Source organism: Aricia agestis, chromosome 12, assembly GCF_905147365.1.
Source record: "Aricia agestis chromosome 12, ilAriAges1.1, whole genome shotgun sequence".
NCBI classification, from domain to species: domain Eukaryota; kingdom Metazoa; phylum Arthropoda; class Insecta; order Lepidoptera; family Lycaenidae; genus Aricia; species Aricia agestis.
The window spans coordinates 436502-449349 of NC_056417.1; the positions used below are offsets into that span (position 1 = coordinate 436502).

Sequence of the window (12848 nt, forward strand, 5' to 3'; positions counted from 1 at the left end):
TGCCTATTACTTAAACAAAATAAAATTAATATGTAAGGGGGCTCCTATACAACAAACGTGATTTTTTTGGCCTTTTTTGCTCGTAATCAATAATGATAAGAGGCACTTGAAATTTTCACAAAGACCTTTTTTAGAGGTTTCGATAAAATCATCATCACCTGATGATGATTTTATCGAAACCGGTCGTGTAAAATATAATTGTAATTTATAAAAGTGGAAAAAGTGCATGAAAAGTGTATATTATTACTGTGAAACATGAATTTCCACCAAGAAGTTACGGTACATTCAATATCATCTTAAATATATGTGTACTTTAATGATTAATAATAATATTTAAATAAAATAAATAATTAAAGGGGGCTCCCACACAAAAAACACAATTTTTGGCCTATTTTTTCTCTATATCGGTACGGAACCCTTCGTGCGCGAGTCCTACTCGCACTTGGCCAATTTTTTTTCTTGGCATAAGTTCAGTTCAGAGAGTTTATAATATTATACATAATATTATTATCCATATTATAATAATAGGTTTGTGTGTTTGTGAGGTTATATAATAGAATAATCGGTTTATGTGTTTTACTTTAACTTGATATATTTTTTGCTAATTCTTTAAAATTTTCGTAAGTTTAGTCTTTGTAACTTTAACTTGACTTTCAATTATCTATCTCTGTTATTTTACTGCATAGCTTCGTTTTAGTTTTTACTAAGACTTCGTCGGCTTTAAATTGTTTCCAACAAACAACAAGTAGAGTCGTAAAAAAAACGTCAAGGTCATAATTTTGTAAAACACTTTATAACAAATAATAATAATATTCTGGTCATTAAAAATCCAGCACCAAACACTGGACCTTGGCGTAGTGTAAAACATAAACACATATTATTATCAAATTTAATATTATAATAATGTATGATACAATCTATACTTGTATTATAAATGCGAAGCTGTCGGTTTGTCTGTTGATTCTGCGGTCTACCTGATTTTGATGAACGGTACCTACTGAGTACTTTGGTTTCTGGGCACGGACATATTATTTTATGTTTGTCTCGGAATAATGTACAGCTCCCGTAAGATACGTAACAAAAATGATTTAAAATAGCTAATTGCTTGTACTAACTAGATGTTTTCATTGAATTGTTATTCGTATATCAGGCTGGAACCGTACCAACCGTACATTTTCCGTTATAAAAAGTGTTCTATCTTATTCCTTGCCCGAAACCAAATTATCTTTAAACAAAATTTTATCAAAACCTGTTCAGCGTCTTCTCACAAACTTTTGCCTTTTTTATTAGTGTGATGCGTGTTAGTACTAACTATGTACAGATGTCTATTGTGCTATGTACTAAGTTAACTTCCGAAAGCACCACGCGTAGAGTCGCGCGTCGTGTCTAGCGGGCATGGCGGGTATAACTAGGCCGCCCCCTATAGATTTTTTCCCATCCGTTGCCGAGCACCGTCAAGGCCGGGCAGAACACGTGTAACTGACGTAAACAAAGATACTACATATCTGCCGGCGCCGCCGAAATATAGCCCTAAATTATATAAACATACGGCTCATATTGTAACCTTCTCGAGGTTTAAGGCTGATCTTCTTAATTTTAATTCTGCGCTTGATTTTGTAGATTCAATGATGATTCACTCGATGCAATGTGTCTATTTTTCTCGTTTTTATATATTATTGTCATTAAACCGTGACATAATACATCGCAAAAACTTAGCAAGCACAAACAATTTATTTCTAAAAATAGTTTTTATCATGTTCACGAGCATAACAAATGTTTCGGCTGAAAAAGGACAACAACATTGAAAGAGTTAAGTACTACATAGAAATTATGTAAATTAAGAATTTTAGTTTGTTGTGATTATCAATTAAATTAAACCTACTTTTAAAATTGTTACGACTCGTTGTACCACTTACCCTCTTACTGATAAAAAGATTCCCGCTGTCACACGTCAAATATACAATATTTTGTCCTAGTGTCTGTTATACTACTTAACTAACGAATCAGATAAGGACAAAATACAGTTTAAGAATAAGTTGTAACGTCTATACATAGTGTATTTTCTTTTTAAGTAAAACCCCTACAATCTACATGGTTTAATTTCGAATCACTTGGTTATGAATTATAAAAAGATAATATTATAATTATTCCTTCATAGCGGTCATTGGCCGTAATGTGCCCATTAATATTAATATTAATTATCTAATGGGAATGGCAGAATGCACAGTTACCATTTGCATAAAAAAGTTAAAATATCATTAACCTTCAACTCTACAATATTGTACTAGTAGGGATAAAAGCTACAAATAATATAAACTAAGGAAAAGTAACGCCCATACTTCAATTGTTTTGAATTTGGTTTCTTTTTGCCATACCAAACAGCGGTTTGGGCGTGAAGAGGTAACAGACAGACAATCTTTCGCATTTATAATATTAGTATGGCTGTGGATTATGTATAGCATTCTTACACGTGGGAGAGCCATGCTTCAGTACGAACGGGCCGGCTCGACCGGAGAAATACCACGTTCTCACTGAAAACCGGCGTGAAACAGCGCTTTTTTATTTCTTTATCTTATTACCCTATTCACTCTTAAAAGGCCGGCAACGTACCTGCAGCTTTTTTGATGCTGCGAGTGTCCATGGGTGACGGAAGATGCTTTCCATCAGGTGACCCGTTTGCTCGTTTGCCCCCTTATTTCATAAAATATAAATAAATAAATAAATAAAAGCATACTAATACATACAGTAGTAAGAAGTAGAGACATAGTAGTGGAATAAGATTGATTTCTATTTATATTGGTACTAGGTGTCGTATTTACACGTACATTTTTGTTGGAACCGTACATTCTGCGATGAACACGATCCCTTAACGTGTCTCGAGACTCCATGTCCATACGGGTCATACGGCATACCAAAATTTATCCCATTACATTAATTACTTTAACTTTATACATATAGACAGGAGTTAGGTTAAGTGGTTTTAGCGTGAAGACGCAACAGAATCAGATAGAGTGTTTGACAATACAAGTATGAATTAATTGCGTACATATTGTTGTTTGTATGTTGGTTTTGGTTAGCAATTAAATGTTATTATTCTGTTTGTCTGTAGATGACGAATGGTATATATATCTCAGTATACTTTAAACCTAGGTGCCCTAATAATAATTTAATGTCATTGTATAATAAGACGTGACAATTTGTATAGTTTGTGTTTACTAGCTAACTGCCCTACGTTGGTACTAGTACCACAGATTACCGAATAGTAGCTCCGTACACGAGTATCGGCGTAAACACCGCCCCCCCCCCCCCTCCGGGCTAGCACGCGCGGCCGTTGCCATGGCGACGCGCCGGGGTGCGTGGAGTCACGTGTCACGAGCGTTTCCGTATTCCGCGTTTTTCTCGCATTTTTTCTCTCCCGGGTGCTCCCCCTCGCCCCCGCGCGCCCGCCGTTCCCCGCGCTCGCCCCGCACCCCTCCCCTCCCCCGCACGCGCCTTAATTGCGTCTGTGAGAGTGTGGTCTCGAAAAATTAGAACACGAGTAATGTGACAACAGAGACGACATATTTTTTTCGAGAGTTATTTTTTTAATGTTATTTTTGTATATAATTAATTGAAGCCCATGCAATTCTCACTTCAACTTTTAATATTTCTATTCATAACTTTGGTGTAAGTTATAAGTGTTATGATATTTTGTGCTTAATAAAGTAGCAACTATCTAGGGTTTTAAAGCTACGCAATTAATATTAAATCTCTAGTGTCGACGCAGTTCAGGCTTCAAGGAAAACGGTATTATCTTTGGGAGGAAAACATATTATGGGTCCCGTTGCGGTAGATATACATATATATTGTATAAATAATAATATTGTATAAATATGCGTCTGTTTGTTCGAGCTAATTAGTGGAGTTAATTAAACTATTATCGGCCATCCGGTGCACAATCGCGTTCGTTAAAATAATTATTAAATAATAATTACTTATTAGTGTAAAAGTTAGGATACAGCTGGCTACTGGTTACCGTGTGAAAATATGTACATTGGTACTAGATAGCCATATAAATAAAATATGTCAAACATTCGTATTACTTACTTTAGATTTCTCTATAATTTTAATATTTAAATACATTTTAGTAAGAACTAAAGAGTTTCTAATTTAAATTGTAAACTCTTAAAAATAAACTTTAGATTACTGCAATCTTTAAATTGTTATTAAAATAAAATGCAAAAGTATTTTTCTAGGCAAATCTTAGCAAATAAACAAACCTTTGTTTTTTTATGTTACATTTTAGGTTTAAAACGTACGTAGCTTGCATAATACATCTAATATAACATATTTTCTTAGTCTAAATTGTATGATACAAATGGCTGTAATTTAAGAACAATTAACGAGTCTGTCTCTGCGCGCAGCTGCTCTGTGCCTGCACCGAGTCCCTGTAACATTTCTTTTTCGTGAAAATCTATTTATAACTAGAGCGACCCGTTTAATCCCCGTCCGCTAACTATGGACCCTAGCGCCTAGAGCATAGAGCTCAACATCCCTCGGCGCGGGTAATTGCGAGGACGGAGGCTATGTATATATATTTTTTTCATAGTGGGTCTATTATATTGATTAGTGCGTCCCTGCCGGTTCCGGGTCGCGAATTCTCGCAACTTCTTTTGTTTTTTCTCGGAGGTGAATGAGTAATTCCGTTATTTGTTTTGTTCGGAGCGATCGCCGGAATACTGATCGTCCTGCTATTAGTATATAAATCGCCCTCTTATGTTGGGTAATAATCCCACAATTTACAAAAAGAAAATACTTATCTTAAAACCATATTTTATAATGGATCCGGCTTATCCCTGCATGCATATTTCATACTAGTGTAAATCGTCTCATCACACTTAAGTCTTAACTAGCTAACTAAAATTTTAATGTTAAGCAACAATACATACATACTTTTATCCTACGTCCATTTTCAGGAGTTAAAGTATTGTCTTGCTAAACAATAAAATGCACAATAATATTATAAGTTATGAGCTTTTGACGCGTTAAACGATAAAATAGTAGGACCGCTATAACTTTGTTACTTACTTCACTCTTGATAATTTTATTTATTTCATTTTAATTTCTTCGGAAAACTTACAGCTATTATAATAAATTAACGTAACTAGATTGTAACTATGAGCAATATAAAAGTTTTCACAAATAGTTATAATGTAATGAGTAATGACTAACGAATACGTTAATACCCCACAAACCCGATGTACGTCTATAGACTCAGTGCCGCACTCAGAGTGGAACATTAATTACTTAAATGCTTAAATGTAATTAATTTAAAATTTTGCCATAAGCCTCATACATTATCTGTCAAACTCTTCATTATATTGAAGGTTAATCACAATTAAATGTCTCTGTGTGCGGCAGTAAGTGGTTTGTCCCCATGACGAGTGATCTATCCATTACCATCTCATTACCATAACCAATTGTAAACGCCATCCGAGAGTTCCGAGTATTGCTCGGGTCAGTTATGAGTTTATGACCTGAATCTGCGCGCGGGGATTCCCCGACACACACATACACACTCTCACATACAACTGCAGTGTATGCGCTATGCGTGTGAGTGTTGCACGAAGTTTGTCTTGTGAATTAGGGTCACACACGTAAAACGCCTCCGTGGTCTAGTGGTATAGAGCGCGGCTCTTGATTCGGAGGTCGTGGGTTCGATTCCCGCGTTGGCAATATGATATTTCCAAGTTTGGCTAGGACAATGCAGGCTGATCACCTGATTGTCTGACAAGTGAGATGATCCATGCGTCGGATGGGCATGCAAAAAATCGGTCCTGCGCCTGATCTCTCGCATGTCGTGTCGGTCTTCCGTCCCACTGGGTTATGAGAGTAAAGGAATAGAGAGTGCTCTTGTGCACTGCGCACACACTTGGGCACTATAAAATTACTCCTGCGTAGCTGGGCTGGTTTCAATGAAACCGGCCACCATCACCGAAACCGGTGTGGGAGCAATTATTATTATTAGGGTCAGTTGACACCGAGCGTGGTGCGTCGCTACACAAGTTGGCTATCAAAATTCGTATACTGACAGTGAACCAAATCTTAATAAATAATAATATTGTTACTTGTTACCTGATTAAAACGTCACTTAACTTGCAATTAAGACACACAATGGTACATTAATGAAATTCTAATAATTATGTTGATGTTAAGATTAACTTAAATCTGAACACATTTGTATGAGCTTACATCAAAATATTCATTTAATTACAGTTAAGTAATTAATATTCGTCTTGCGGTAGTGAGCTGTTACTTTCATTTAAAGTTGTAACAGCCAGGCTGCGGTCGCATGGACGATGATGTTATATTTGCTAGATGCGCCACTTATCAATAATAAACATTATAATCTGGCCAGTGAACTGTGGAACGCGATGACTCTATTTGAAATACAGCATTAAAACGACGACCCGGCCAAGAGCGACCGAACCGACGACCTTTTTAGGGTTCTGTAGTCAACAAGAAACCCTTATTTGTCATACAATCGTCCTAATCAAACCTCAAAACAATATTTTTGTAACGCGATCGAACCCCCGACCGTCGTGACTGTCGTGAGTCACAATGTAAACCACTGAACCACGGAGGCTTTAACCGCGTTATAGAGAGACTCAGTCACTCACAAATGTATGATACAGAATCGGCCAGCTGCTGGCCGATTCTGTATCGTACATTTGTGAGTTAATCACTGAGTTAGTAACGAAACGGAGGAGTGAGCAACGGAAAGTCTCACTTTTGTATGCAAGTGAATACAAAAAGTGGCACTTTCCGTTACTCACTCCTCCGTTTCGTTACTAACTCAGTTATTAACTCACAAATGTACGATACAGAATCGGCCAGCTGTACTCAGTAGCAGGGTTTCGTTCGCCCTCTAGGTACGGAACCCTAAAAGCAATTACTTTTGCTTCAGTTGCTTCTGAGATGCGTGATGCGTCATACACAAAAGGTGTATTGCTGTTTCTTGCCGCGTTACTATTGTACATACGCTCGTCACGGCTGGTTAAAGGACAATACTCAGTTTTTGCTCCTCGATTTCAAATGCCGATTGCCAACACTTTAAATCAACTTTTGTCATTATCTGCACCTTTTCGCATTTTTTGTTCTTTATTCCAGCGTAATTTAAATATTTTTACTTATTTGAATATCGATATTTATAACTTATATTATAAATGCGAAAGAGTGTTTGCCCGTTTGATATCTTTTCACACTTAATTCTTAGGCATCATCTAGTAGTCAGTCAGTGTAATCGCTTATTTAATTTAATTAAAAATAATGTAGGGTTTTCCCGGTATCTCATAAGACGTGTCAATTTATATCTGTGAGTCAAAACTTCACAAGTATCATATGTATAACACAAACCCGTATTCAAAACGTTTTCTTTTATCGCTTATCGAAATGTGTCAGTGTTAGTGTGCTGCTTAATTTTAGCACTCGTCGCTGTCCAAATAGGGCTCAGTTTTCAGTGTCGACGTCCGTTCAAGGTAATGCGTTTGTATGACTTTGGATGGGACATCGTCCTCTGTCAATGATAGGTCCAATTCTCAGTTGAAATTGCAATTAAGCTTCACACACCTAGATAATGTGCACTATCAGAGAAGACGTAGGTAGAGAGCAGACCTACGTAATTTGGTTGGGTTATGTCAAACTCAGGCGACACGTGACGAGAGATGACTAACATGACATAAGCCAACCAAATTACGTAGGTCCGCCATCTAAAATTTGTCTGATGGTACAATGAGAATAATATTAACTAATATAGCCCAATAATCCTTTTAGGAAGTCGATAACAACACGAGATGGGAAATGAATTGACAATTGGCAATTTGTTTTGTTATTTATTTTTCACTATCAAGAAACATTATTATTTCGTTATTTATAAAATCGTTTGACTTTTGAAATAATAAGATTAGGCGGATTTAGTAACGAGTAATACTTTTACTATTTCTCGCACATTATTTTATAGATGAACACAGAATACTGAATAGAAAATGACGTAACGACCAGATCTAGATAATTTCAAACGTTTTAGAAGAAACGATCATAGAATGCTGCAATTGAACACTAAAACAATAAAAAAAAGTGTGGCAAAAACTACTCGCTGTAATTATGTCCCTTGTCACCCGTTCATCATTCATGTGTTGCAAAATGTAAATGATAATTTTAAAGGACTTCCGAATGATCCAGCGAGATATCAAAATCAGTACAAAGCGCGATGCATCATGGCTCATGCAACTACAAACTTGTGCCACTTGTGCTTTCTTTGGGTTAAAAAAACTGTCAGGACGCATTCTGCGTCTGTGACGTGCGCGCGAGCGAGACGGCATGAGGATAACGCGCCGCCAAATGTTCGCACACGCTGACGTAACGTACAGATGACTTACTATGTAGCGAGTACACTTTCATTCACCTATAGTTATTATTATCGGCCGTGGGAAAAGGAAAGGTGTTTTTAGACGTCCTGCTCTAATGTAGATTAGATCTAGTGGATTAGCTTATGGTGCTTATACCATGGTGACCATTTGCATGAGTCATACTAATCCACGAACGGTCAGTTCTAAGTTCTAACTGACCCAATCGGTAGCGTCATGCCGATTGGACGATAGGAAGGATGATGTATGGTCATTGGCCACAATTACATAATATCTCTGTACTGATACGTCAAAACTCATCTAATGTTTAAAAAAAATGACAGTTTTCTATTTTAATAGGGAACATGCAAATATAATATAAATTATGAAAATTTTGCTAATAAAACGTTAAAAGAATATAAAAGAAGAGCCACTGCAAGGTTAATATTTTATAAAATATTGTTTTTTTACAAAAATTACTAATTAAAAGTAACTTGAAACGGAACGGATTTCAAAACACCAATCAGCGTTGAGTGACGTCACACATGCTTTCTCCGCGTTCCATTTAGTGAAAAACGATCAAAATGCCTCCATTTTGGGCGTTTTGATCGTTTTTAACGCTAAATGGAACGCGGGGCATAACAACTTTTTGAGAGGTACAGGTCGGTTAACTAAAGCTGGCTGGCATACAGCGTGATGTTACAAGTCAGTCACGTGTGATCTTCGCGCGCCAGCCTTCCGTTCTAGTCTACTCATTTCATATCATCGATATTCGTACTGACTTGCATATTTTTGTCAGGGAACTATATTTTCTATCACCAAAATTTATATTTGTCATCAAGTTGTATCACCTAATAAATAGATCTATCGCCACGAAATATTTTCGTTCTCAGATAAACAAAAATTGTTCCCAGGTATGAATTATCAAATTAATGTTAATATATGTGTAAAATAACAGATCGATAACCAATAAAATTATATTGCATTACATAAATATAAACTTCGTTCTTATAATAACAGTTTTGTTACTTAAATAATAGCTCTATGCTCAGAATGGTAGATCTGTCACCAAATAAATCGATTAGCGATCCCTGACTGCGACTCCTTTTTATTTGATATTTTGTCACCAATACAGTAGTAACATTTTATTTCGTTCAGATATTAAATTAATAGTATTCGTTACCAATTTAATACATCAATTTATAATTTTAATGAAAAAATGATCAAAGGGGCGGAGACAAATTGGCGCGCTTTAAAAATTTACCAATCCGGCCTCAACGATGGGTAGTAGGTAACTAGGTTCGATTTTTTTTTATTATTTTAACTTTAATTGTTTTATCTACTATTCTGCTAGCCATAAGCCAGCTATTTTAAACCAGCGCTGATTGTTCAGTGGTAATTATTTTAAACAATAAATATTGATTATTTTGACTTTAATTGTTTTATTTACTACTCTGCTAAAAATTTTATTTAAATATAATTTATACTACCAGTGGAAATTTAGAACCTTGGGAGTATAGTTAAGTAGCAGAATCTTTTGGTTGAAACGATGATGACAACCCTAATTTTTTATTTGAACTTAATGCAATTTTCTAGTAACATAATATGATTTATTGGTGATCTCTTTAAATTGGTTTGCTTAAATACTTATTAGGACACACCTATTATAATACATACAAAAACATTTATTTGGTACTAGACCTTATATCTCAGGATTTTAGGTGATTTATTGTGGAACTGATTTTGCATTGTTTGGTGACTACATTTTGGTGACAGATCTACTATTTTGAGGACAAACCCTATTATTTAAGAAACACAAAACTAATTAAATTGGTGATAGCTTAAATGATACCCTTTTTGTCATAATTTTTCTGCTATCGTCCTTAAGACATAAGCGCTGAGTCAATATTATGATATTTTGATAATATTAACATGACGTGTTACATTGTGTAAATAGTAAATATGGATCGTGTTGGCACTTGGATTTGACTGTAAAAATTTTAAGTTAAATCTTAAGTCTTAATCTCTAAAATCTTTGTATCACGATTCTTCAACCTTCAGCTAATTTATACAAAATGTATGTTTTGTCAATTACAATAATTTTATGTTAGTAGTTTTGAAGAGTCAAACTCTCCTTTATACAGGGTGTAACAAAAATAAGTGATAATACTTTAGGGTGTGTACGTGTTCCTTGTAGAGAGTTCACTGTAAAAGTAGCAGCGCTGAAAGACCAAATTTTTTTTCACTTTTGTATGTGAAAAAAATATATCACTTATTTTTGTTACACACTGTATAACATTACTATTTAAATAATTTACTACTTAATACACACTACTTAATAGTACTGAATACACTCAATACTTAATACACACAGAACGAAGTATGAGGACACCGATCGGCGATCACAGTCAGTCGAGGTCACTCACAGTATCGGTAGTTCCCCGACCAATTTAAAACTCGAACATGCTCAGCGCAGTGTTTCTGCCAAGAATGTCCTAATGACACGAGCAGCATGCACTTAGCATTCAGGTTATGAACACACACATACACATGCGCCTGCACACACACTATCATGCGTCTGCACACACAAACACACGCACGAATATTGCACACATCATTCTGTTCAGTGATTTATAATTTATATATTTATAAGTGAGAGAAACGGTAAAAATACATAATATTAGATGTTAGCAATTAGTTTAACACTAGGAACTATTAATTGCTAATAAATAATAATTAACGGTATAATCTTGTTCTATAAATAACTCTTATTCAGATCTACAAAACTACATATTTTTAACATTCGGTTAAACTTTTAGCGATCTGTTAAACTTCTTTAATGAAAAACTACGGCAGACAGGCTGACAGACTTGCAGCATATATTTTATTTTTTTACATCTTATGTCTTCATTGTACTCAGATCTTTCGTTATAAAAACTCAAGTAACATTTTCATAGACAGTATTATTAGGTACCTTGTACAAACTGTAAAAAATATTTTATCAGATGAAATCCATTCTTTTTGCTTGGGGATAGAGAAATGTGAATTCGAAATTACTAATTAGAGACATTTAGAATCACGTGTCTCTTCTAGAATTTAAACACATTTATTGATATTTTTTTAAACTTCGACCTTGTTTTTAACATAATACGGTTCAAACCTTAATGTTTTACACAGTGTGCATTCTTACGAACTAAATCCCTAATATATTTTATGCGTGTTGACGTCACTGAGGTACCGTTAGCTTCGTTGTGTTCAGAGATTCGCAGGCTCTTTTAAGCTCCAGAAGTTGGATGCTACATACTGTTTGGAGTTATATTATTATCTACGAGAGTTGTACCAATTATAGTGGTAAGGTCTAATTAGAGCCAAAATAACTTTGAACGCACTAACTCCTTCAGCGGCATTTTGCACTGTTATTAGAATGGGTAAAATGATAAAATCTGTTAAGCTCGCATCAGATCGATCGAAAATTTTTAAGACGGAGGGAGACAAGACCATCGGCGCGGCGCAGCAGAGGAAGTAATTCCCTATCTTTGTACTGCGCAGTGAAGATGCATGCCTACATGCTGCTTCACTTTCACCTTTGCCGACAATTTGACTATTTCTGAGCTTAAACAGTTATGACGCGGTCACGCTTCATCGGTTCGAGTTGGTTGCTAAGCGAATAACTATTAAAGATTAAGCCCGGCCGCACATTGTCCGAATTCTGATCAGAAACAGTTGAATTTCGCCGGACCGCCACCCCGCACACTATCCGAAATATCCTTCCGGCGAGTTCGAGCTCACTCGGCTCAGTACAAAATGTAAGAGACAGCGCGGACGTTCAAATGTTTCGTATCAGAAATTTCGGACAATGTGCGGCCGGGCTGAAACTGCTTAATTATTTGATCACCAGCATTAAGATTCAAGTATGACATCAACAGTCTCAATGACAACAATTGAATCTGTATTCGAAATTCAAAACCGGTCGGCGCCATTTTAAGACGTAATAAAATAAAAAATAATCTTAAAATAGTACACCACTATTCGGAGCGTGCGAAGTGGGTGGAGGGGATAAAGAAAGCGATTGCTGCGCTTGCCGCGGCAAAAATATGCAACCAAAGGGGCTCAGTTAGTAGTCAAACGAATTTGTCAATCTTGTTTTGAAATTTTTAGAAATTTGTTTTTATGGTTTTTGTATCGTAGACTGCAAAAATAACAGCAAAAATAGGTAGTCAGTATACAAATTTAATGTTTTTCCTAAATCCACTAGGAAATTAGATCAGATAGCTGCTGTAAAAATGAAAAAGTATGTGATTCGATATAACCTAAAATTGCATTATCAGTCAAGTCAATTATATTTAAGTTGCATTTTATAAAGATATTAATTGAGTACCTAACTATCGTTTTAGTGATGAATGTTGGACCACCATGTTCTCAAAAACCCGACGACAAAACTTGCAGTGATAGTTTCATAGAATA

At 35.6% G+C, this 12848-nt stretch overlaps 1 protein-coding gene across 1 annotated transcript in view; it reads left to right on the forward strand.

The window, feature by feature from the left end:
• Positions 1-12848, forward strand: part of LOC121732296 (ETS homologous factor-like) — a 40472-nt gene that overhangs the window by 8274 nt on the left and 19350 nt on the right. The gene's annotated exons all lie outside the window — the stretch shown is intronic.